This window comes from Bubalus bubalis, chromosome 4, assembly GCF_019923935.1.
Source record: "Bubalus bubalis isolate 160015118507 breed Murrah chromosome 4, NDDB_SH_1, whole genome shotgun sequence".
Classification (NCBI taxonomy): domain Eukaryota; kingdom Metazoa; phylum Chordata; class Mammalia; order Artiodactyla; family Bovidae; genus Bubalus; species Bubalus bubalis.
Window position 1 is genome coordinate 68,983,986 of NC_059160.1, and position 27,457 is coordinate 69,011,442.

At 40.3% G+C, this 27,457-nt stretch overlaps 1 protein-coding gene across 9 annotated transcripts in view; it reads right to left on the reverse strand.

Moving 5' to 3' along the window:
- Positions 1-27,457, reverse strand: part of TAFA2 (TAFA chemokine like family member 2) — a 586,563-nt gene that overhangs the window by 508,193 nt on the left and 50,913 nt on the right. For 2 of the 9 annotated variants that reach the window (XM_045165425.1, XM_045165428.1), the window contains exon 2: positions 3,346-3,406. The exons of 6 other annotated variants lie outside the window; for them this stretch is intronic. The gene's annotated coding sequence lies outside the window, so the exon portion shown is untranslated. The remainder of the gene's footprint in view (positions 1-3,345; positions 3,407-27,457) is intronic. One more of the 9 variants, XM_045165429.1, reaches the window with a different exon arrangement.

Here is a 27,457-nt window from a genome sequence, read left to right on the forward strand (position 1 = left end):
TCAATCCGAAGGCAATCTTGTAGAATCATCAAATATTTAGGAATTAGATATTCCATAGCCTTGAAATTCAAGGCCTGAGCTTCTCTCTCCAGAGCTCTAGTATGAATACTGAGGACCTGAGGACTTTACTGGTGGCTCCTCTGGTGTTGCCAGTCCACCTTCCTTCCCCATTGTCAAATAATTAGCCACATAAATGATTAACCAAGACTCCAGCCCATGACTAGCTACAAAAATTGAGATGCCCAGAACAAAAGGAAAATGCAGGACCCCTTATGGAAAAAGTATTAAGAATTTCAAGGACTGCCCTGGAGGACCAGTGGTTAAGAATCCACAGGCCAATGCAGAGGACATGGGTTTGATCCAGGAAAGATGCCACACACCACTGGGCAACTAAGTCCAGGTGCCACAGGTACTGAGCCTGTGCTCCACAAGAGAACCTACCACGATGAGAAGCTCACACACTGCAACTAGAGAGTAGCCTTCGCTCACCACAACTGAAGAAAGCCCACGCACAGCAGTGAAGACCCAGCACAGTCAAAACTAAATGAAATTTTAAAAAAGAATTTCAAGACAGGGATAGCAGAGCACAAAAGCAGCCAATAAACCCTTCAAAGCACAACCCTTCTAAGTGCAAGACCCCATGTGACTACATCGGTAACAGGCCCATGACGCTGGCCCCACTCTAGCCTAGTTAGCTGGAGGTTAGCAAAAATAACGTCTTTGTGGATCCTTCATCCCTAAAGATGCTACCTTTGTCTTACTATCCTCAAAGAATTTCCTTTGCAAAAAAGACATCTTTATCAAAACCTGTTTAGTTCACCAAATGCATGTCAGAATCTGTTTTTTGTTCTATCTATCCAAGTTTGGCTTTGGAGACAGAGTATCTGTTGAGAAAACCTACGATAACTCAGGCTGACTTTTTTCTTTCCTCTCCTATGAGGGCCTCTACCACTTAAGTGTCTAAAAACACAATCTCCAAAGTCAAACCACTTGCCATTGTTCAAATCTCATCTCCACCACGGACCATCTGTGTGACTACGAACAAGTTACATAACCTTTCTGAATCTCTGTCTTTAATAGCAAATGATAATGGTACCATTTCAAAGGGTTGCTTATCGATACATATCGAGGCATTATTTATAAAGAGTTTAAGTTCTGGGTCCATAATAACTAATACATTTGGCATTATCATTATATAGTAAGAAATTATTTCAAAGGTTTCAGAGTCTGGATCATGGAAAACCAGGTGGCTACCAATGAGCCACTTGGCATTTGAAACAGTTGTGCTTAGTGTAGTTTATTTCTAAAAGCCTTCATTTATTCATTTATTTCACAAATATTAATCTCTACTCTGGGATAAGCACTATGCTAAATGTTAAGAATGTAAAGATTGATAAGATTAAATTTCTCCTCTAAATACGCTCTCCAACCAGAAACTTAAATGAGTAATTTTAATATGTGCCAAGAGCAACAACTGGAGCACAATTCTCCAAGGATCTCTCCTGTTTCTGCACTTTCTAAGCAAAAGCATTATCAGCTATTGTATTCTAGACTAGCTGCTCAGGAATGTTTATCAAACAGTCTTGCAAGACACAGTGATTCTCTCTCCAGGGCAGAGGGTAGATTTGGTTTTTGACCAGAAGAATAAAGATAATGTGTCCTTCCAGGACACAGTTTGAACAGGTTTGCTAATAGCCCCCTTAAAAGGTTGAGGTTTCCAAAGTTCAGAATTCCTCAATTGAGCCACACACCCACTCTGTGCATAAAGAAGGGGGAAATGGATATTTAATGCAGTGGGAACCCAGGTGAAACGGCACTGAGTAGATGCTTAAGTGTAAAGACAAATTGATGCTTTTGAACTGTTGTGTTAGAGAAGACTCTTCCAAGTCCCTTGGACTGCAAGATCAAACCAGTCCATCCTAAAGGAAACCAATCCTGAATATTCATTGGAGGGACTGATGCTGAAGCTCCAATACTTTGGCTACCTGATGCAAAGAGCCAACTCATTGGAAAAGACCCTGATACCGGGAAAGATTGAAGGCAAGAGGAGAAGGGGACAACAGAGGACAAGATGGTTGGATGGCATCATCAAATCAATGGACATGAATTTGAGCAAGCTCCAGGAGATGGTGAAGGACAGGGAAGGCTGGCATGCTGCAGTTCATAGGGTCACAAAGAGTTGAACATGACTGAACAACTGAACAACAACAACAATCTCAACAAGTAACTGGGAAAGACTGAAGGCAAAAGAAGGGGCAGCAGGGGATGAGATGGTTAGATAGTATCACTGACTCAATGGACACGAATTTGAGCAAACTCCAGGAGATAGTGGAGGACAGAGGAGCCTGGCATGCTGCAGTCCATGACGTCGCAAAAAGTCGGACATGACTGAGTGACTGAACAACAACATCAAAAAGGGCTGAGATGGGAAGTGGGGGAAAATGATGCTAGAGAATCACCCAAAAGCAGAACCTTGAAGGACTTTAAGAAAAGCATAAACTAGTTCACAATAACTGTTAAGCGAACCATGTTTCGGCATTATGGCTCTTGAAAAGTTATGTCTTTTTTTTTTAACAAATCTTTTTTTTTAATAGAGCAACTTTTTTTTCTCAAAATCCACTAAATAAATACTCTATAATACATGATATACTGATTTACTGTTTTAGGAAGATACTCACCAATTTACTTGTTTTCAGTCAGTATTTTATGGAATACATTTTTAAAAATTGAGAGCGATAGAGTCTGCTGGGTACATGAATGCTTCATCATGGGTTCATGTACTGGATGTAGTCTTGGATTTAGCCTGTTTGGCCCTAATGGTATTCTCCTGTGCTCCCATTAGAAAGTGGAGCTTGAGTACAAGATAATTATAAATCCAAAAGTGCTGAAGAACTGGTAAAGGAAATGGGTCAGAAGGAAGATGGCAACTTCCAAAAAATGATCAACTCCATCATTCACCACCCATTCCCAATTCTTGTCTTCCTCCTTTGGCAAGTATAATAAATCTTCATTTTATGTAGATTGTGCATTAAAGGTAATAATAGTTCTGATATCATAGTATTGTGAAAATTGAGATTTACTATATATTGAGCACTTTGAAGAATACCAAGTACATAGTAAGTATTAGTTAAATGTTATCTGCTAATATTACTCCCGTCATATTTGTGGTTTCTGTAGATTACTGACATCACATGTGGAGAACAGATTTGAAGCTATCAAGACTGGCAAGGAATAAATCCACTGGAGGCACAATCAAGGCAAGAAAAAAATGGGTACAGAGTAAGAAACAAGAGTATGGTGGAAAATTATACATTCTGTTTTGAACGTGTTGAGATTGTTGCCTACCTAGGTTACATTTTTCCCTTCCATCTCAGCAGTTTGTTCAGGTCAATTTGATCACTCTCTTCTAGGACAAAACAAAAATATGTAAAAGTTTAATTAGGATTACACTTTGAAATAGAAACTGCAGAATATATAGGCTCAAGATTTTTCACTGTTTATTTAATGTTAATCTATTTAGAGAATGGCCCTGGAAGCCACAGGTTTAAGCGTGACAAAAATCAGTGCACTGAGTTCACACTCAGACAATTCATTTCTTAGGAAACTCAGAGCTTGTGAAACACATACTAAGCTTATGTTTACCATGCCCTTCCCAAGGCTTGTTATTCAACACAATTGAGAGTTAAATATGTCTAACAGAAAGAGTAAAAAATAAACAAATCCCAGTTAAAAAAACAAGAGGTCAAAACAGGTATAAGTGACAGATTTTGTTTCTTTCATGCTTTTTTTTATCCTCCTACCACTGATGTGAATATTCATATAACTCCCCACCGCTCCTGTCCCACTCCACAATCTCAACACTTCCCTGTCCAACTCTCTCTTCCCCAGCCCCAGCACCTCCTCCAGCAGTTGCACAGAAGGGCAGAGACTATTCCTGATTTATGTTTTAATCTCTTCTTCCAGAATAGCATAGCAAATATTAGGTGTTTAATATGTGCTTAGTAAAAAGAAATCATTGACAGCATAAGCCTACTTACTGATGACAACCTATACTTAATCACCTTATAACTCTTAGTGTGGTTCAAAGGACAAGACTAGGGTCACATAATCAGTGGTTTCTATTTTTTTAAGTCTCCACGCTCTTTTTTTTTTTTAGTATAAATTTATTTATTTTAATTGGAGGCTAATTACTTTACAATATTGTATTGGTTTTGCCATACATTGACAGAAGTCGCCACACTCTTAAATCTCATATATCACACCTGAATCCATGTGTGCAAGTTACTACAGACACAAAAAATTACTTTTAGTGTCATGCTTGAGACTTCTATTATTTTTCAAAAAATTCAGTAAATGACATCATAAAAAGTTCTACCTTATTTGCTGTGCTAGCCCCAGATTGTGAATGAGACAGCTCACATAATATTTAATTCATTGACTAATAATAAACAGATTCCTTCATTTTTCCTAACCAGAAGCAGTATTTTTCTTTTCCATTTTGTTGTATTGTGCTCACAAACTTTGTCCAAATGAGTGAAGAAAAATTCCTTCCTTCTTATATTCCCCTGCTGTTAAGTTGCTTCAGTCATGTCCAACTGTACGACCCCATAGACGGCAGCCCACCAGGCTCCCCCGTCCCTGGGATTCTCCAGGCAAGAACACTGGAGTGGGTTGCCATTTCCTTCTCCAATGCGGGAAAGTGAAAAGTAAAAGTGAAGTCGCTCAGTCGTGTCCGACTCTTAGTGACCCCATGGACTGCAGCCTACCAGGCTCCTCCATCCATGGGATTTTCCAGGCAAGAGTACTGGAGTGGGGTGCCATTGCCTTCTCCGTATATTCCCCTAGTAGGCTTAAAATAAAAGCATGGAATATTGTAACAACAGCTATGTTGAGAGCAGTATTCTTCCAAGACCATGTCACCTATTATTTTTAAAGTATATTTAAAACACACTAACAGAGACCAAGTCATATTTCAATTTTATGGTAATGTGAAAAGTAAATGATCCTCCCTATAAGAAAGAAGTAGCAGTTCTAACTCAAATAACTGTTATGACACAAGAATTAATTGAGCCTCTTCAGATAATTGCACCACAGCATAACATCCTTAGCCTTCTAGCACCCAGGAATCTTCACAAACCAACACTCCTATCCTTTACCAACATAGTGGTAATTAATGTTGATAAAGACACTGAAGCACTGTAAGATGTTAAATTATCATCTAAATCACCAAAAGTATTTGCTGTCATCTTGTAGTTAACTGAATTTTGCTGAATTCTACTTTGATAAAAAGTGCCAGGCTGCATAGCAGAGTCTCTACAGACATTTTGGACCAGATAATGTCTTGTGAGAACCGTCCTGTGTGTCACAGGATGCACGGCATCCTCCCTGGGCTTTATCCACTCAACACTAGCAGCACCTCTTCCTCCCACCACCCTGACTATCAAACATATCCGCAGGCACTGCCAAATGTCCGCTAGGGGGCAAAATTGTTCCCAGCTGAGAGTCACTGCTTCAGCAGGCATATGTGGCAATTCTTGAGGATCAAAAATACCATAATATTCCATTTCCCAACAATACTGGATAAACAAGAAGTCTCTCTGTTATGCTTTGGTAACACTCCATTAACCAGCACATTAGACTAAGCCAGAAATCCCATCTCCTTGTTACAACAGATGATAAACATAAATCCAAAGTATTTGCTCTATTCATGAACTTAATCTCCTCACATTTTAGCAGCTGGTTTTAGGAATAAATTATTAATAGAAGACAAGAAGTAGCTCTTCTTGGAGGTAAATTGCCTCCAGTGTCACAACTAACTGGAGAGCCTGAGGGACTTCAAAACCACAGTTGTGACCTCATACATCATGTCCCCTTTCGCCGTTTCTTTTACTGGCAGCAAAGAAGGTAACTTGTATATTTTCAACTGTTATCAGGAAGCCTTCAGAGTTTTCCCTGTTATTGCTGAAACTCACCTGAAGGAGGGAAAGCATTTTACATTTTAGCTCAAAACTGAAGTGGCAAAAGTAGCTACATGATTCAAGGGAGAAAGGAATAAATGAATATATAAACTAATATTTCTGATAAAGTAAGACCAGTTCATGATATTTTTACTGCCCAACTCACTGGCCAGGATATACTATGGTAGAAATAGGAATGAAAATGAGAGTTCCTTATTAGTTAGATTTAGAAAGTGCTTATTTGGTGTGTTCCTCAATTTGTTCCATTTGGCACTTCTGGAGCACTTACTTCAGTGGCAGGCACAGCACAAGGGCTGTTCACAGAGGTTGAGAGCATTTCTGTATGTAGACGTATGACATGCTTCCCATAGCGTGCATTCTAGTTGGCACTTGAAATCCACTGACTCATATTTGATATGTTTTAATTGTTCCTGTTGTCCAAACACAGTATGTTTTCTTTGAGAGGAACATACCAATTTATAAGCAAGAGTCAAGAAAGGGAGAAGAGAGGGGAGAGAAAATGGTCTGTTTGGGAACATTCTATTAAACTGTAAAAATCCTTTTCTGAAAAGTGAAAATCATATCAGTGGTTAGTAAACTGAGAACCCGACAAGGGATAAGCATCAACAAATAGCTTAACAAAATGGTAGCGACTGATTACAATGTTGATGCAAAACCAAAAAAGCCAACTGACATAAGACAACATGTTAAAATGGGAAAACCGTACTAATGAAAAGGGCCAATGCCATAGAGCTCACTGGCTTTTGTGGAAAGAAGGCAACATATGAGGCAACGCAGCACTGCGGTTCACTAGACCAGCTAGAAATGTAGGGCACAAAGGCAAAATGTCAGAGCTGGTTCCCTGCTAAGTAATTATAATTAAGAGGTCACCTACAACCCTTGAAATTGTAAAGACTCCCTCCTTGGCATCCACACACAGGGAGAAAGAAAAAAAAAAAAAAAGAGGTCACATTTGCACTTTCTCTGTGCATTTAAGCTTATCCAACAGCAAGTAGCTAACTCCTGCATAGTTAGAGGAAGCTTGGCATATAAATCCATTATTTTATAGAAACTTAGAAAGTCCTTGAAGTGAAGGTCTCTGGGCATGTTCCCAGTAGCTCGCCACAAATCCTTCTGCAAAATTCAAATGGCTCTCGGTTGTGCACCTGGAAAAGCCCAGTGTGTGCACCGTACCAGATACATTATGACTAAAGCAATAGAAACACTTTTCATTTAATTCAAGGAAACAGATAAGAGTTTCACTTAGGTGTGAATTTTGTAGCAGCAGAAAAAAATCTATTCCCCCTAGCTAAAATGGCCATTTTCAAATGTTCTATCTTTTTTAAGCCCAGCTTTAAAGGAACCAGATATGTTTATTCAACTTTAATCTGAGTTACTATCTCAACTGGTTAGCCTGCTAAATAAACCAAGCCAAAATTCTCCATTTTTTTGCTTGCTGCCTTCCATTTCTATCCTACTATTGATTCTATGATGATTCTCTTACTAGAAATTAGTATTTCAGTCATCATCCCTCTTTCACAACTTCAGGCCAGATCAAGTTTATGTTTGAGAACCCTTCTAGATGCTGGAAGCATGGATTTCGTGCACAACATTAAAATGGAAAATGTGATGTTAAAGCAGCAAATGAGAGGTGCCTATACAAACTGAACTGTCAAAAGCGAGAATCTGAAACCTAAACTGACAAAATTTTCAACATGAAATAAAACTTGTGTCACATTTCATCCCAGGTGAACTTGCTTTTGAAAATAAACACTTTGGGCCAGTATTCACAACAAAAAATTATCTTAATCTAGATTTTACCTGCTAAGTCGCTTCAGTCGTGTCTGACTCTGTGTGACCCCATAGATGGCAGCCCACCAGGCTCCCCCGTTCCTGGGATTCTCCAGGCAAGAACACTGGAGTGGGTTGCCATTTCCTTCTCCAGTGCATGAAAGTGAAAAGTTAAAGTGAAGTCGCTCAGTCGTGTCGGACTCTCAGTCTATGCGACCCCATAGACTGCAGCCTACCAGGCTCCTCCGTCCATGGGATTTTCCAGGCAAGAGTACTGGAGTGGGGTGCCATTGCCTTCTCCAGATTTTACCTGAGAGTGCATTTAATATTAGGACTAAATAATGCCATTTGCAACAACATAGAAGGACCTAGAGATTATCATACCAAGTGAAGTAAATCAGAGAAAGACAAATATCACATATACCTCTTACATGTGGAATCTAAAAAAAAAAAAATGGCACAAATGAACTTAATTTACAAAACAGACACAGACTCACAGCCACAGAAAACAAATGTACGACTACCAGAGGGGAAAGGGGGAAGGGATAAATTAGAAGTATGGGATTAATAAATACACGCTACTATATATAAAAGAGACAACAAGGACCTACTGTATAGCACAGGGAACTATATTCAATATCTTGTAATAAACTCTGATGGAAAAGAATCTGAAAAAGTAGTGTGTGCATATGTGTATGAGATATATATACACACACATAACTGAATCACTTTGCTGTACACTTGAAAGTAACACAACATTGCAAATCAACTATACTTCCATTTTAAAAAAGAAACCTTCGCTTTATACTAAGCTTTAGAATGGCACTTCAGCTACCCGAGGGTACTGGAGCCTATCACTTCTTGGTATTCATACCTGGTATTCACACTCCTGTGTAGTCCTACTTTGTGTCAAGGTTGGTCTGTGTAATCAATGGAATGTGGCAGAAGTGATGGTCTGTCATTTATGAGATGTATGTCATTTATGAGATTGATAAAACACACACACAAAAATATTAAACTGTAATCACTTCACTTCTGTCTTCAGAAAAGCACATTTTTAACAATAAAATGAGTATCCCACTGACATTTTATCTCCCCAATATCCATTCTACCTTTTCCCCCGTGCATATTAAACAGGTTGTACAGTATCAACCTCACCCCCAACTGCAGAGGTGGGCTCTGATAGGTCCAAACCAGTGATTTCAACCCCACCAGGTCCATCAGCCCCTGTTAATAATAACAATTTTCCAATATCCCTTTTATACCAAAAAATTAATTCATAAATAAATATACCAACAATCCTCTCCATGATTTCAAAAATTAACATAAGGCTCAAAATAAAATGTAAAGTAGAAGTCAAAGGAATTCATAAGACAAAAATATTTCAGTATGTAAATATTAAGGCATGCTATTGTAGTCAAGGGCTTCCCCAGTAGCTCAGATGGTAAAGAACTCACCTGCAATACAGGAGACCCAGGTTCAATCCCTGGGTTGGGAAGATCCCTGGGAGAAGGGAATGGCTACCCACAGCAGTATTCTTGCTGGGAGAATTGCACAGACAGAGGAACCTGGTGGGCCACAGTCCATGGGTTGTAGAGTCAGACATGACTAAGCAACTAACACAATGCAGTCAAATACCTATACCTTTCCGTGGAACCACCATGAAATGAGACTCCTACAAATGCAAGTGATAAGGTATATTGCACAAACATCTCAAATATCAGAGCATCATAAAAATTCTGATGTGATTTTTCAAATGGATGAACAAATCTTGGAAAAATTCTGAACAAAGTACAATATTCTCACCAAATATCCAATAGTGACATTTCTGGGAAATTCACTATATATTAAAATATTCCTCCCCACATTCCCCAAACTCCATTTTGTGTTTAAATGTGGCACAGCTAAACTCTAAGTTCAGATGATTACATAAAACGTTTCACCTATATATTGTCTAGAAGCACATCTGAAAGGTATGCAGAATATGGGACACTTCTTTGTGGTACAAACCTGTCCCATGCACTGAAGAACCTCTAGCACTCCTGGTCTTCAGTGACTAAATGTCAGTTAGGAGCTCCCTCCCTTCATTGTGATAACACAACATTCATAAGTCTCTGCACATACACACCCAAGGATTGATATCACTCCCCATTAAGAATCTGGCAATATTCTCATCACAGGAATAAATACAGAGCCGAGGCCTAAGCCAGACATCGTGAATGTTATCTTGGCTCCATCAAGGTCAACCCAATGAAAACAAAATTCAGAACTAATGATGCAAATTCTGGAAACTTTTTTTCTTTTTGGGCAGTGTGGTATATGAATACAAAATCTGGAACTGGGCAATACTAAATCACAGAAAAGAAAAGAACTAAGAGAAGGACAGGAGAAAAATAGAGATGGAGAGTTACTCAATCATCCTGGAATCCTCATTTCAATTACACAAGTAAACAATTTCCCTTTCATTCATAAGCCATACTCATACTAATCTATTTTTTTCATTACTTACAGATGGAAAGTGTTCTGTCTTCCCCTTGCCCTCCAAAGATGCAACATGACTCCGGGAAAAGAGCAAGACATAAACCCATGAAGGCAAGAATTTTGAATATCTGATATAATTTTGTGTCCCTGAAGCACAGAATGGTGCCTGGTTGCCAATAAATATTAATCAGTTGAATGACTAAACAAACAACATAGGCTTGGACAAACAAACATGGAGAATAAAGGCTTATACTATCTTCATAGCTTTGCCATTCACTGCCTGGGATGACCCTGGGCAAACAACCTCACCAGTCATGTCCTTAAGATTGTCTCTTCTTGGTATGCTCTTTCTCTCCCTTTTAAAAAAGATTTTTTTTATATAGACCATTTTAAAGTCTTTATTGAGTTTGTTACAATATAACTTCTATTGTACTTTTTTTTTTTTTTTTTTTGCCTTCAAGGCATGTGGGAACTTAGATCCAAGACCAGAGATCAAACCTACACCCTCTGCATTGGAAAATGAAGTTTTAACCACTGGAAATCAGGCAAGTCCCTCTCTTTCCCTTCTAATGGCTGACTTTTCCTAGTACTTCATGCTTCAGCGTAAGGGTCACTTCCCCTACCAACTCATCCTGACTACTCTGTAGCCACACCCACATTTCTATGGCATACCATTTCTTTTTTTCACTGCACTTAGCACAATCTATGTTAATTTTGGTTTTGATTTGTTCCCTTATTTACCTAGTGTTGCTCTCTCTAGAATGTAAAGTTGATAAAGACAGGAAGCATATCTATTTAATTCATCTATCACAACATTTAGCACATAACTGTCAAATGACTGGAGCTAAATTCTCTAGTCCACCTCATATGACTCAAAGTCTATATTCTGTAGCTTTGTGGACTTAAATTCTTCAAACATGCTTTTACACATATTACACCTCCTGCCAAAAGTCATCTTTCATCTCAGTATTGCAATACTACCTACCTCTGCTCCTGATCCTATTTCCCATCACTTGTCTAATTTCTGCTGTTCTATCACATCTCATCCTAACATCATTCTTTTCCAGAAGGCCTTCTCTGGCCCATAATACTAAGCAAAGCCCCCACTACTGCCCACTAGAATAATGGTATGATACTAACACTATAATACTAATCACATGTATTATAATATTTATTTAATTACCTCTTTTCCCTGGTCCCCTGTAAGCTCTATGGAAATAGGACTGTATCTTGGCCACTGCTGCAGGCACATAATAGGTACTTAACGAAACCAGTCCCCTTCCTTCTCTCAATAAAACAGGTACTTGATCTGAGGTTGTGAACAAGAGTCTATTGCACGAAAGAGCCAGTTGTGTGTGTGTGTATGTGTTTCCAAATGACCCAAGCAAAGCCACATTCTTAGCAAAATCTCACTCCTCTAACTGAATAGTTCAATAAATTGCTTAGCAGTCCAGTGACAGGCATCAGAAGATTGCCATCAGATTTATGATTTGGAAACTCAACTACTCAACAAAAGTAAAAACCCCTTCATCACAAGGTTATAGAGCCAGCAGAGCATTACTACAACAAGGTGAGAAAGATTTGGAAAATTCATTATAAAGCAACGGATTGTTTGAAAATGAAAATAAACATTGAAAAGAAAAAACATGTAATAAAAAATAGATCTTATATCTCATGGTAAAACCACCAAATTAAATAAGAAAACAAGCTTTCCTTTTAGAAGGCAAATTTAGAGGCTGATTTACCACCTTTGAATTATCCCACTTATGGATATCATCAGCTCAATTAAGTTAGCAACAAAGCTTGCATTATGCAATCATGCAAAAAATCATATGAAGTGCTCTTAGAAAAGCATATCTTTTGACCGGTCAGTAGCTAGTTAAAGAATGAGGACTTATTTGCAATGTGAACTACCTGATAAAGAATGTAAATCTCAGGAGAAATCATGTATGTATAGAAGGAATGCCTGGCTCCTTCACCCTGATTGACTTTTCTCTGCTCTCTCTCTGTCTCAAGAGAAGAATGCTCTTTTTCATGCCAGAGGCATCATGATGAATGCTGATGAGACGATATTTGACTCATCACTGCCTAGACACTTACTTTGCATGCAATTTTTCAAGTTTGTAAATTCATTAGTTTGCACACACAGCAGTATTTGGGGTATGAGTCCAAGTTCACAAGTGAACAGGTTTTTGTTTTTAAATTACAGAGATTTCCATTAAGACAAAATGTATGTTCCCTTTCATCAATTCAGAAGATCCATGAAACTTTAAGTTATTTCAGTTAACACAGTGATTCACAATTGGTATGAATCATGAATTTTAAGTATGGCTACAGATGGATTAGATAGATACAAATTCAGAATCATAATGTAGCCCTTCCCATCTCTTCTATGATTCTTCTGTCAACCCTGATAATTTTCAAAGATACCTGTTTTACCCTTCTAGGAAACCGTATCATTCCAATTCAACAAATAAAAATAGCAAAGGACAAACCTTTCAGAATATGATCCCTACTCCCTCCAGGTTTTGGGGGAGCATTTCACAGGAAAAATAAGCTAGCCATGTAATTCACAACAATAATTATAAGGTATAAAGATCTCCTGAGCTTTTTTTGTAAATAGTATATACGCAGAGAAGTGTATAATTAGCAGTGGTCGGGGAGTCAAAGACAGAAGCTATTGACAGACTGAGAAGTATAAGAAGTCAGGATAACATCTCCTAACCACAAAGTGTTTTGTGGTGAAATATTTGTTAAGAGAATTAGCAAGAGTAGGCAACAATTTCTCTTACATTAGGAAGTGGGGGATGGGGAGGCAGTATTTAGAACACAGTCATTGGCTAAGTAAAGATTTATAGAACAGTGGTTGATAATACTGGGGGGCTCATAGGCCTCTTTTTCTTGTAATCTTCAATTTCTTATTCCCAGAAAAAAATGCATATACACAAAATTTTGATAATATTTGAGATTCTCTGAGCCCTTTAAGTCTATCCTTGAAAACCATCCCCCAATCCCCAAGAAAAGTCTCTGCTTTAGAGAGGACCCTCACCTTTAACATAGGACTGAAACTGAAAGAAAAAAACCATTATATTAGGAATTTGTCTTCAACACGGTTACAGTCATTTGGCCAGAAAACCTCCTACATGTCACCCCTGCCACCTCAAGGATAGATGTACTGGGAAATACCCTGCACAGATTCTGTCCAGAGAGTCAGGGTAACATATTAATAGTTTATGGGCAAATAAACCATGCTATATTGAGTTTACAAGATAGGTGACACTATCTAAGCTAATGAAAAATTGAAGAAAACTAATACTTTCAAGCACTTACTTGGCTAATCCCTCTACAGGTTATTGCCCTTCTGTCAGCATATTAAATCTTCATAAGAGCCCTTGGAGTTGTTGTTTATTCCCTACCTTAGTCTCTTCAAGCTGCTAACCAATATATCACAGCCTGTGTGTAGTAAATTGCCTCAGTTATGTCCGACTTCTTGCAACCCCATGGACTGTAGCCCTCCAGCTCTTCTGTCCATGGGATTCTCCAGGCAAGCATACCAAAGTGGGTTGCCATGCCCTCCTCCAGGGAATCTTCCCAACTCAGGGACTGAACCCGCATCTCTTACGTCTCCTGCATTGGCAGATAAGTTCTTTACCACCATCACCACCCGGGAAGCCCACATACCACAGACTGGGTAATTTATAAACAACAGGTTTATTTCTCACAGCTATGGAAGCTGGCAGTCCAATATCAAGGTAACAGAACTGTAAGACTTCCAAATGAAGACGTCAAGTGTTCACATGTCACATCAAGACATTAACCATGGATGTGTTCTGGCAAAGACTTTCTTTCTGGTTCACAGCTAGCACTTCTCCTTTGGTGGAAGGAGTGAGGGATCTCTCTGGAACCTCTTTTATATGGGCACTAGTCCCACCTATCATGGCCCAATCACCTCCAATTCCTAACACCATCACCTTGGAAATTAAAATTCAGCATATGAATTTTTGGAGAACACAAACATTCAGACTACAGCATTCCCATTCAAAGGCAGTGGTTCCATAAGGTTAAGTAACCTGCCCAAGCCCACATTCCTGATATGGGATGGAAACTGGGTTCTAATCCAGATTTCTCTAATTCCAAAGCTCACGTGCTATTCTGTTTTATTACCCCACAACTAAGTTGATGGCCTAGCCATTCACAGTGCTTAGATACAGACAGAGCCCAGGCCTCTTTCTTGAGCATATACCTAATCTAGTTCAAAGTCTCCCAACCCTTTCTCACCAGCTCTACTACAAACACCCTGGTATAAGCCACCATCATCTCCATCTATAGTATAATAGCCTCCTCTCACTAGTCTCCCAGATCCCATTCTTACTCCCATGCATTCTGCTCTCAACACAGCAGCCAAAGTAGTTCTTTTAAAAGCATAAATTAGATAATAGCATCACTCCTCTGCTCAAATCCTGCAATATCTCCCCAACATATTTTGGATAAAAACCATATGCCATATATACAGAGTGTAGAAAAATGGTACTGATGAATCTATTTTCAGGGCAGGAATAGAGTTCACAGAAAAGGGGATCAGACTTCTGGACACAGGGGTGAAAGAGAGGGTGGGACAAATTGAGAGAGTAGCATTGACTCTGTAGCATTGTATACACTGCTGTGTGTAAAGCAGACAGCTAGTTGGGAGTTGCTATAAAGCACAGGGATCTCAGCTCAGTGCTCTGTGACGACCTAGATGGGTGGGATGGAGGAGTGGGCTGGGAAGGAGATTCAAGAGGGAGGGGACATATGTATACATATAGCTGATTCACTTCATTGTACAACAGAAACGCACAACACTGCATAGCAATTATACTCCAATAAAAATTATATAAATATATAAACAAATTATATATATTTTTGAAAGTTTTTAAAACTGTATGCCTTACAAAAGCCTACAAAGCCCCATTCCATTAGCCCCCACACTTGCCTGTCTGATCTTACCTTGGGTCTTCGAAATCTCTCCCTACAAATTGCTTCAAACTAGGTAAAATGTCCTCCTTGATGTATTGATACCTCTTGATTTCCATACCTGCTTATTCCCTCTGCAAAGAATATTCTTCCCCCAGATTCCCCATTACAAACTGCCTCATATCTTTTAAGACCTTGTCTCAAAGGCCATCTCCTCTGTGAGGTCTTTTTTTTTTTTTTTTTTTCAGATTCTCTTTTATTACAGGTTATTACAAGATAGTGAACGTAGTTCCATGTGCTATCTGCTTTACACACAGTAGGACCTTGTTGCTTATCTATTTTTTTAATTCATTTACTTTAATTGGAGTTAATTACTTTACAATATTGTATTGGTTTTGCCACACATCAACATGAATCCGCTGCGGGTATACACATGTTCCCCATCCTGAATCCCCTCCCACCTCGGTCCCTGTACCATCACATCCCTCTGGGTCATCCCAGTGCACCAGCCCCAAGCATCCTGTATCATGCATCAAACCTGGACTGGCAATTCATTTCATATATGATATTATACATGTTTCAATGCCATTCTCCCAAATCATCCCACCCTCTCCCTCTCCCACAGAGTCCAAAAGACTGTTCTATACATCTGTGTCCCTTTTGCTATTTCGCATACAGGGTTATCATTACCATCTTTCTAAATTCCATATATATGCATTAGTATACTGTATTGGTGTTCTTCTTTCTGGCTTACTTCACTCTGTATAATAGGCTCCAGTTTCATCCACCTCATTAGAACTGATTCAAATGTATTCTTTTTAATGGCTGAATAATACTCCATTGTGTATATGTACCACAGCTTTCTTATCCATTCATCTGCTGATGGACATCTAGGTTGCTTCCATGTCCTGGCTATTATAAACAGTGCTGCGATGAACATTGGGGTACACATGTCTCTTTCCCTTCTGGTTTCCTCGGTGTGTATGCCCAGCAATGGGATTGCTGGGTCATAAGGCAGTTCTGTTTCCAGTTTTTCAAGGAATCTCCACACTGTTCTCCATAGTGGCTGTACTAGTTTGCATTCCCACCAACAGTGTAAGAGGGTTCCCTTTTCTCCACACCCTCTCCAGCATTTATTGCTTGTAGACTTTTGGATAGCAGCCATTCTGACTGGTGTGAAATGGTATGTGAGGTCTTTCTTGACTACACTATTTTAAATTGGATGCAAACTTCTACCTCAACATTCCTTATCCCCCTACCCTTCTTTATTGTTCCCTATATCACTTATTATCATTTGACATACCACTAATGTTACCTGTTCACTTACGTTCTGTTTTCTGCCCCCTGCAGAATATAAGATTCACGAGAACAGGAAATCTTGCCTGTTTACTGCTATAGCTCCAATCGCTAGAACAATGCCAAGGCCATAGTAGGTGCACAATCAAAACTTGATGAATGAATGAATGAATAAATGGCCACTAGTACTTTAAGTCTCAGTTGACAGACCAACAGAAGGCATTGAATTGTTCAGTCTTCTAAAACCTATATGGATGATGGCTGCTGTAATGGGAGGGCTGCCTTGCTACACTCCACTGCATGCCAATTAAATGCAGCCTTTGGGTGCATACACAGCACTCAGCAAAGTTTGACTTCCCCTGGTACAACCCAACGTCTGCTTCACATCTCTTTTCAGTTCAGTGCACCACTTAAGACATCTAAAACAATGGAAACAGAAACGTTCATTTTAATTTAAAATAACCTTTTTCAGAAGAGGTGTGAGCTTTCCATTTTAAACAGGCTCGCCAACGGAATCCTTAATTCTATAATGAGTGCCACAAGAATTAATAGATCTCACGCCACCCAAGGACCAGTGATAGGATGAAAATAATAATTTCTGCCCTTGTCCATGGAGTAACTAGATAAATAAAAGAAACTCTAAGATTTTTTACATTGTTAGATGTGTTTAAATTATGGGAACATGGAAGGGGGGACTTTTTCAAAGCTTTAATACGTTTAATACCAACCTAGACAGAGGTCTTGTCAATCACTTGTTAAAAGGCAGGTTTGGGGATTAAGTAAGTCAATGTGTTTTAACACTCCTGAAGAAAATAATAGTCAGAAAGACAGTCATTATTATAATTACTTGGAGCTGTCGCACCCAGTGCATCCAACTCTGTAAAATGACTACTCTTCACTCAATTACTGAGTCTCATAAAATTTTCAAGTCTTTTGTAGGATTCATTTCCCCTATTTAGGGACTGTAATTTACAAAGAAGTCAGAGAAGGCAATGGCACCCCATTCCAGTACTCTTGCCTGGAAAATCCCATGGACGGAGGAGCCTGGTGGGCTGCAGTCCATGGGGTCGCTAAGAGTCGGACACAACTGAGCGACTTCACTTTCACTTCTCACTTTCATGCATTGAAGAGGAAATGGCAACCCACTCCAGTGTTCTTGCCTGGAGAATCCCAGGCACAGGGGAGCCTGGTGGGCTACCGTCTATGGGGTCGCACAGAGTCTGACACGACTGAAGCGACTTAGCAGCAGCAGCAGGATAAACTGAAACATTCTACCCCTGAGAATCAGCACTCCAAGTTGTTTTTACTAGAAAAGCGAAACAATTTTATGACAGAATATGAAGTTTATGCCTACTCTTTTATAGTTGACTCACTGATTTAATATAAAATTAAACAACAGATCAAGACATTCATAACTACATCTTCTACTGGTTGGAAATAATAAGAATATGTTGCCAAAGTCTACAGCAGAGGAACATTTTCTCCAGTGAGCAGGTTGTGGGACCAATGACCTACGTCTTAACAAGCACTGCTTGAAACCATGGCATGTGATTTTTAAAAAAGACCAAGAAGCCAACACTTTGGAGAGAAGCTTTCTTATTATTCCAACACACCAGAGATGGAAGGCATCCGGCCCAATTTTCCATTATACAGACAAGATAGCTGAGGTCTGGACTTGAGAAGTGACTAACCCAGCTTACACAGTGACTGAGCCAGGACCAAGATAAAGTCGCCTAACCCCCAATCAACCATCTTTTCACTATATTTTGAGTACTCAAGACATCCTGGTTTACCTTTCTTTTAAGTAGCAGGAGGAAAGACAGAGAAAGGTCATGGTCATTTATTATTGTTTATTTGTATTTTTAAGATAAAGACCTTAGAAAGACAACACCAGAGGGGCAGTGTATATTTCATTTCCCCAGAGCATATGGGCTCTTGGGGGAGTGTGCTTTATAAAGAGGTTTGTCCTGGGAACTTGGCGGATTTTATTGTAAATACTTTAGCAGTTTCCTGTTATTCGGTTGTTGAATTAAATTTTGATCCCAGCCTCCCCAAACCAATGTCTGCAGATTAGAAGAAGTTTTGTGAGGGAGTATCTGCAACAGGAATGACGGTTTTCTTCATTCTAAAATGTTCTGGTAGACATTCAAAGATGGATTTCCTCCTGCCCAACAAAAAGAACAGCTTCAGCTCTCAGTTTCTCCAGTTTCCCATCAGCTACAGAACTGCCTCACTGGAGCTCACACCCTCTTGTTTAGTTGCTAAGTCGTGCCTGACTCTTTGCAATCCCATGGACCACAGTCCTCCAGGCTCCTCTGTCCATGGGATTCTTCAGGCAAGAACACTGGAATGGGCTGCCACTTCCTCCATCAAGCCCTCTGGTAGCACCCAAATCCAGTATGCAAGCAAGGTGGGAGGATAAACAGTTGGGCAAATACAGGACAACTCTGAAGCATGATATTTGTTCCAAAGCTCACGCCCAGGAGAAGCGAGGCTTTGCCAGACCTACATCACAATTCTACTTCTCCCTTCACCCAATTCTGTTTCTTTCTCTTTCCCTTCACAGGTGTTGATCCTCAATAAATTCACTGTCCCCCAAACTCTGTCCCAGCATCTACCTCCACTCAATCCAACCTACAACAAACATTTACTTTGTTTCTCAGGCAGACATCCTAACCACAAACTTCCAGCCAGCCCCGGGTGGTACCCAGTTCATCCTCTCATCAACTTCCCCAGTGCAGATTATGCACTGGTACTGCCAGAAGTGGGTTATTTCCTGTGGGAACAGGAAAATTTGAGAGACTAGCTGATCAAAGACTATAGGCCTTGCTCACATCAGATCAAAAAGTTAGCACATAAGCTGAGTGAAAACAGCCTAGACTATAGAGAGGACAGACAGGTCCCTGGTGAAGTGTATACTAAGGAAGGACTCTCTGTTCATGTTTTATCATAATTAGCTTTTCCTGGTCAGCACTGTTCTGGGTGATGCGTGTATACTGCTCCTTTAAATCATCACAACCACCCTCTGCACTGAGGTAGGTTTTATCATCCCTGTTTTACAGTTTTAGAAACAGAGGCTAAATAAATTCTTCAAGGTCACTAACCTGATCACAGATGCCTGAAATTCCTTTAACAATAAACAAAGTTCTTCATTCCATACACGGAAGTTGTTTTAAAGCCCTGAAGCATCTTTGGAGATTGAAAATTCAGAATGATGTCTAGGTTCTGGGGCCTGTGTGTTCCTATAGCCTGACAAGAACATTACAGGCGAGAGGGCTTATCTCAGCTAATGGATACACTTCTTTCTGAAATGGTTCAAGGTTGTTGGTACCAGCCTGGAAATTCTAGTTCCTGTTGCTATTGGATGGGCTCTCATCTAAACCTCAACCTTCAGAAGCTTTACCTGAAACCTTCCACATCTGCTCCCTGCTTTGAGGGTAAACCTCAGACTTGATACTCACAACATTCAAACAAAGAACCAGGCCTGGCCCTTTGCTATTTCCATGCTTAAATTTTATTGTATATTGGAGCCTAACAATTTGCCTTTTTTCGTGAGCCATCTTTTGATTTGGCTTTATTCTGTTATCTGCCTTTTAAAATGCTTTAACTGTAAACAATAAGAGACAATGTGAGCAAAGCAATGAAGAGGAGAGCCATGCCACAAATAGGGAAAACAAATGCTTATTTTCTATAGTTAGTTCTGCACAGGCTTTTCTTTTTGTTGTTGTTCGTTTGTTTGTTAATCTTTATTGTAGTATAGTTGATTTGCAATGCTTTGTTAGTGCACAGACATATCTTATAAACCTAATGGAACTCATAGGTAAGCCTCAGTAAACACTAAACTCCGTCAACTAAGAACAGTTGACAGAGCTACGGTCATCATTGGTTTCCTGGTAATCTAGGAGAATTCAAACCAAATTTTCCTATGGAAATGCACTGAAACTGGCCTTCACACTAAATTATCATCATTTCTGTTGTTATTAGCAACCATCTATTGAGTACTTTGGAGAAGGAAATGGCAACCCACTCCAGTACTCTTGCCTGGAAAATTCCACGGATGGAGGAGCCTGGTGGGCTACAGTCCATGGGGTCACAAAGAATTCGACATGACTGAGCAACTTCACTCTCTTTCTTTCTATAGTTCCTTTTGGAGAAGGAAATGGCAACCCACTCCAGTGTTCTTGCCTAAAGTATCCCATGGACAGAGGGGCCTGGTGGGCTACAGTCTATGGGGTCGCAAAGAGTCGGACACAACTAAGCAACTAACACACACACAACACATTGAGTACCTACAAATGCCAGACTTTACATGTGATCCTCATCAGTCAGTTAAGGAGACATGTTCATCTCCATGTGTGCTAGCTACAACAGGTATTATCTTCTCCTTTTTATCAAAGAAGCTGGGGCTCCTAAAGGTTAAGTAACTTCTCTTTGCAATGTGATCTTAGAGAAGCTATTTAACCTATCCAAGCCAGTTCTGGCCCATATAAAATGGGAAAAATAACTACTGGAGCCTTGTGCAGTACTCAAACTCCTGGTTTTCCGCCTGGCTCACATCAAATGCTAGGCTATCAATTAGTCCTAGGACATCAGTTAGCATTTCTTGAATGAATGAAATTCACAAGGTCTAAAGGTGATGAGAATTAGAAACACTGTAAGAAACTGGACGAGGACATTCTGCACCAAATGGTGGCTCATTGCCATCCAGAGTCATACTTTGGTAAATACCAGGAATTCCAACTTTGTGTCTCAATTTCTAAATACCTTAGTTCCTTTCACTATATTGTATCATGTTTCAGATCATAGCACTCCTGTATTTCCAGAAAAATTTGACAGCTAAAGACATACCAAACTGCTAGTCTCTCCTAAGCATGACCACCCAATATTGATTGGAGAAACTGAGAATAAAGTAGGAGAAAAGTTCTACCCAAGTCAGAGCTTTCAATAAAATGCCTCAGCAATACTTCAAGCAAAATTCCCTGACATTTTCTGAAGAAGGATTGCTGCTGCTGCTAAGTCGCTTCAGTCATGTCCGACTCTGTGCGACCCCATAAATGGCAGCCTACCAGGCTCCCCTGTCCCTGGGATTCTCCAGGCAAGAACACTGGAGTGGGTTGCCATTTCCTTCTCCAATGCATGAAAGTGAAAATTGAAAGTGAAGGCGCTCAGTAAGTGTCTGACTCTTCACGATCCCATGGACTGCAGCCTACCAGGCTCCTCCATCCACGGGATTTTCCAGGCAAGAGTACTGGAGTGGGGTGCCATTGCCTTCTCCGAAAGAAGGATTAACAGCCTATAATTAGTCAAATTCCCTTTAAATTAAATGGATTCCCAAAGAAATCAAACAGATTCACCTCTTGTCAAAGCAGGGTATCTGAGACGATGTTTAAATGGTTAATATTTATTGAATTGTAACTATTTCCCAGGCAACATTTTACCTACTCCATGTGGATTAACATCTTTAATCCTATGAAAACTCTATTGTGTAAGTAGTACTAGTGTCCCCATTTTCCAGTGGAGATGAGTGAAGCACACAGAAGTTAAGGAAAATGCTAAAGTCATACTATGAATAAGGGTTTACCCAAGATTTAAACCCAGGTATTCCAGTGGATGTGGAACAACAGACTGGTTCCAAATAGGGAACGGAGTATGTCAAGGCTGTGTATTGTCACCCTACTTATTTAACTTATCTGCAGAGTACATCATGAGAAACGCTGGGCTGGATGAAGCACAAGCAGCAATCAAGATTGCTGGGAGAAATATCAATAACCTCAGATATGCAGATGACACCACCCTTATGGCAGAAAGTGAAGAACTAAAGAGCCTCTTGATGAAAGTGAAAGAGGAGAGTGAAAAAGTTGGCTTAAAGCTCAACATTCAGAAAACTAAGATCATGGCATCTGGTCCCATCACTTCATAGCAAATAGATGGGGAAACAGTGGAAACAGTGGCAGACTATTTTGGGGGGCTCCAAAATCACTGCAGATGGTGATTTCAGCCATGAAATTAAAAGATGCTTACTCCTTGGAAGGAAAGTTATGACCAACCTAGATAGCATATTCAAAACCAGAGACATTACTTTGCCAACAAAGGTCTGTCTAGTCAAGGCTATGGTTTTTCCAGTAGTCATGTATAGATATGAGAGTTGAACTATAAAGAAAGCGGAGTGCCAAAGAATTGATGCTTTTGAACTGTGGTGTTGGAGAAGACTCTTGAGAGTCCCTTGGACTACAAGGAGATCTAACCAGTCCATCCTGAAGGAGATCAGTCCTGAGTGTTCATTGGAAGGACTGATGTTGAAACTGAAACTCCAATATTTTGGCCACCTGATGCAAAGAGCTGACTCATTTGAAAAGACCCTGATGCTGGGAAAGATTGAGGGAAGGAGGAGAAGGGGACGACAAAGGATGAGATGGTTGGATGGCATCACGGACTCAATGGACATGAGTTTAAGCAAGCTCCAGGAAATGGTGATGGACAGAGAGGCCTGGCGTGCTGTGGTTTGTGGGGTCACAAAGAGTCAGACACAACTGAACAACTGAACTGAACTGATTCCAGTGCCAGAGACTACAGTGTTATACAGTTCCTTTGTATCTGTCTTTCCAGACTTCTTTGCCTTTAAAGAGACTTAAGAAATGGCTAAGTTTAAAACTGTGCCTAGGACTTCCCTCGGAGAAGGCAATGGCACCCCACTCCAGCACTCTTGCCTGGAAAATCCCATGTGACAGAGGAGCCTGGTAGGCCGCAATCCATGGGGTCGCTAAGAGTCGGACAAGACTCAGCAACTTCACTTTCACTTTTCACTTTCATGCATTGGAGAAGGAAATGGCAACCCACTCCAGTGTTCTTGCCTGAAGAATCCCAGGGATGGGGGAGCCTTGTGGGCTGCCGTCTATGGGGTCACACAGAGTCGGATACGACTGAAGCGACTTAGCAGCAGCAGCAGGACTTCCCTATTAATACAGTGGTTAAGAATCCACTTTGCAATGCAGGGAATGTGTGTTTAATCCCCAGTCTGGGAGGATTCCACATGCCAGAGGGCAACTAAACCCACAAGCCCCAACTACTGAGCTCACACGCTCTGAAGCCTGTGCTTGGCAACACGAGAAGCCACCACAATGGAAAGCCCTTATACCACAGCTAGAAAGTAGCACCCATTTGACACAACTAGAGAAAACCCACACAGCAATGAAGACCCAGTGCAGCCAAAAACAAATAAATATTGTAAATTGTGCCTAACAAGTTTTTTTAATAAGGAGATGAGTACATATTAGGTCACTTCTCATCTATCTGTGACAATCTCATAGTCTTTCAAGACTAACAGATCTCTTTACGTTCCCAAAAACATGAAGCCCCTTTGGCAGAAGAATCTCCCATACACAACGGTCATCTGGGGAGAGTCTCTAATCACATTTGCAGACTTACTTAGAAAAAAACTAGGTACTGTTATGGCATGCCCAATCTTCTATACAGCCAAGTGATCAGTATGCAGAACTTAGACCTTAGAACTAATCATATACAGGAATGCTTTCACCTGCTGAACTCGTCAAAGAATCTGACCAGCCCAAAGATGACCTGACTAGGAACTTATCTCAACACCTGTAAAATCTGCCCAGAGTTACATCCCTAGAGCCACCACACTGCACAACTCCAGCAGGTATCATTTATGTGATCCACATGAAGGCAGCTGCCTAGATCAGTGCAGTATATGCCCAGGGCAGCTGTGAGCAGCAGCCCAAACTCAGCTAATGGCAATCTCATAGCAGTCTTCTTTGCCTGCTCCAGTCTTATTCACCAAGTCTCCTCTTGTTGGTATCCATTTCTTGGAGACCATTAGTCAAATTGAAGGCGGGAAAAGAAGGGCACAACAGAGGATGAGATGGTTGGATGGCATCACCGACTCAATGGACATGAGTTTCAGTGAGCTCCAGGAGTTGGTGATGGACAGGGAGGCCTGTCCATGGCATGTTTCCGTCCATGGAGTCACAAAAGATCGGACATGATTGAGCTACTGAACTGAACTGAGTCAAATTATCTTTTAAAGTTCTAATGCTCCCTTATGTTACCACATAATTGATAGTTTTTTTTCTTTCCTGTTTAACTCAAATGGAACTAGCAAATGATAACTGCTATTGTTCTTAAGATGTGTGTGCCCTTCACTAGAAGATACAGTTCAATAGAGAGAGCATGAAATGTTAGCCAAGTTCCTGTAAGAAATATATTTATCCAAAATTTTACCAACTTCCCATTGAACATTGCTACTAAGAAGAAGGAAGTGGTCTGCAGTTATGACTGGATATCATTTCTGCTAATCATGTCTACTCAGAAGAGGTCAACAAAAAAGGTCAAGTCACCAAAACTCTACAAAGGAATGACCCTATCCTTCACCTCCATTAAAAAAAGAACGAAAGGTCCAGATACAGTTCGACATTTGTAGAAAAAAATTAAGAAAAAGAACCCACAAAGAGAGCTGGTCCAGTGTGGTAACATATAAATACCGTGTGATCCTTTTTTAGACACAGAACAAAGAAGCAGAAGAATAACCCTTCACTGATTTACATCTGTAAGGTAACTAGATTTGCTTCTTTTCTTAATTTCAAATATACATTAAAATTATCCCAAAAGAAGACACTCCCTATATATGGCATCATTTAAAACAATATCCCAGACCCTTTAGAGAGAACACCACCTAGCTCCAATGCCACAAAATATCATCACATCGCCCCATGGCTGGCAGTTTGTTCATTAAGCTGCTCTCAAGATGGACTGGTTAAGGAGGTCTATATTCTCATCTTATATGAAATTGATCTGGAAGCTATGCCTCAGCCTGATGGAATTAGCCTTGATATCCAACCTGAAAGTGTTAGTATATCATCACCTACACATACCAGTTTATTTAAAAGCTTTTCTTCGGTGAAATATAAACAGAGTGTTTTTTTCTATCTCTCCAAAGCTCCTCCTTTCTCAGCGTAGCAGAGCATTTAACAGTATCCTAGGCAGGCTCCATCACTCCTTAATCACCTTTTGTTATCAATCATTTGTTCAACCTGATTTCCAGTCTCATATCAGAGCTAAAGCTTTCCCCACTTGTCATTGTTCAGTCTGTGGTAGAAACGATATGAAGGGAGTGGAGCAAAATATATTCTTTAACTTATCTTCATCATTTATTTTAGAGTGAACATCCACAAACTGCCCTCTAGGACATGCTCTTCCCCACTGAGTCTCTCCTTCAGATGAAGGGAATAAGCACCTCTTACTTGAATAGCATTACTGGGTACCACTGGCCATGGGTATGTCCTGGAGAGGCGAATGGTAACCTATTCCAGTATTCTTGCCTGGAAAATTCCATGGACAGAGGAAGCTAGAGGGCTACAGTCCAGGAGGTCACAAAGAGTCGGACACAGCTGAGCACAGCACAGCACTGGGTACCACTGGCCATAAATGTGAAATCTGGAAAAAATGTCCAACTTCTCATTCTCTCATGAGGAACATGTGTGAATCTGTCAGCTGACTTTGCAAGGTGTCCTCCATGCACAGTCCCTGGACATGAGGAAATCTTGTTCCAGCCTGACCTCTTTGCTGGCCCACTCTCAGCAGAGTGGTATATACCCCAAAGCCCTTTTTGTGGGGATGCCCTTCATACTGTGTGGGGTCCAAGAAAGACAGCTACTTCTTGGCACCTCTGTGACCAATGAGAAATTCACACATCCTTCCTTTCAGTGCCAAATGGTAGGAAGGCAGGCTACTCTCCCTCTCTCTTCTCTTGGCCGTGCAATTCACTCCAGTTCTCCTTTTCCCTGCTGAGATAAACACAGAGATCTATCAAGTCCTTTGCCAAATCTAACACCTATCCTGGAGTGAAGTGACAGTTTCCCCTTCTTGCAGTCATCCCAAGTCTCTAAAAGGAGTTTTCCCAGGTCACCCTCATTTCACCTTGAGAAAGTAAATACCTTTCCCCAGACTTAGTATTCTTGCCATCCCCTGCTCCCATTATCAAGCACCACACTCCTAGGGGCTATGCTCTGTGTGCCTACAAAGCTCCCCCTTCCCTCATCTAACTTTTATAGACTGGAACTGGGGACTAGAAGGTTGGGTAATGACTGGGGGTAGCAAGGCTTCTGCCTCTCAGCCCTGGGTGAAGTCTGTGGCTCTGAATTATAGTAGTTCTCTTAAGAATAGAGGTTTAGAGAATTCCTTGGTGGTCCAATAGTTAGGACTCTCAGATTTCACTGCCAAGGGCCCAGGTTCAATCCCTGGTCAGGGAACTAAATTTTGCAAGGCACTTGACACAGTCAGAAAAAAAAGAGTAGAGGTTTAACCTCTCTGTCTCTAGCTTTGAAATCTAGTCTCTATATCTCAGGCAAAAAATGTCACTTAACAATCCCATTACATGTAGAAACACGTTCCAAAGCCTGAAGTGGCAAAAGGCTGCCTTTTCCATGATCTCTGGAATATATCTGATAAGGACTAAAATCTCTAGGACTTGACAAAATAAAGAGTCAAATACAGACTCTGACCTGATAATCTTCATTTGGGAGTTTTAAAACCTTGTTTATACAGAGCCAGAGATCTAGAGAGTGACTGCCTCTTGCTAAAATTTGGGTCCTTCATTAAAATATTAATATGATCACTAGGCAATGTAGAATCAAAGGGGCTTTGTCTCACTGATGTTGGTAATTCAGAGGGACTTTTCTCAGTTACTTGATATAACCAATTAGAAGTCACTCCATCTAATGCTCATATGACCTCTTCCTCAATAAATCATCAAATGTGTCTTACTATATATGTTGGACTCCTCTTATCAAAGTGTTCAAAGATTTTTAAGACATCCCAACCTGAGAGTCTTTCAAAGTTTTCCATTTTCTGTGACCTCATTACCTGACATTATTATCTCAGAATGACTTGGAATTCTTTTTCTGGCCCCTGCCTCACTGGTACAATTCAGTTGGAGTGAGCATACTCTCAGCCCGACCTGAGCT